This window comes from Alligator sinensis, unplaced genomic scaffold (assembly GCF_000455745.1).
Source record: "Alligator sinensis unplaced genomic scaffold, ASM45574v1 scaffold107_3, whole genome shotgun sequence".
NCBI classification, from domain to species: domain Eukaryota; kingdom Metazoa; phylum Chordata; order Crocodylia; family Alligatoridae; genus Alligator; species Alligator sinensis.
Window position 1 is genome coordinate 984,470 of NW_005842578.1, and position 232 is coordinate 984,701.

At 63.8% G+C, this 232-nt stretch overlaps 1 protein-coding gene across 1 annotated transcript in view; it reads left to right on the forward strand.

Moving 5' to 3' along the window:
* VASP (vasodilator stimulated phosphoprotein) overlaps positions 1-232 on the forward strand; it is a 5,858-nt gene that overhangs the window by 1,763 nt on the left and 3,863 nt on the right. The window lies entirely within an intron of this gene.

Genomic DNA, 232 nt, shown 5'->3' on the forward strand with positions numbered 1-232 from the left:
GTGGTGGCCTGGCCGGCAACTTGTCCCAGCCATGACTTGGTTCCTGTTTGGCTTCTGGGGAGGAAACAACCCCCCTGCAATAGCTGCTAGTGCCCTGTGGCCTGTAGGGGAGGGATACCAGGGTCCCAGGCTTCCCCCCAGACTGGAACTCAGGGGCAGGGGTCTCTCCCCCCAACCCAAAGCAGAAAGCCCACACCCCTGCAGACCTCTGGGAGAGGGGCCTGTGTGGGGG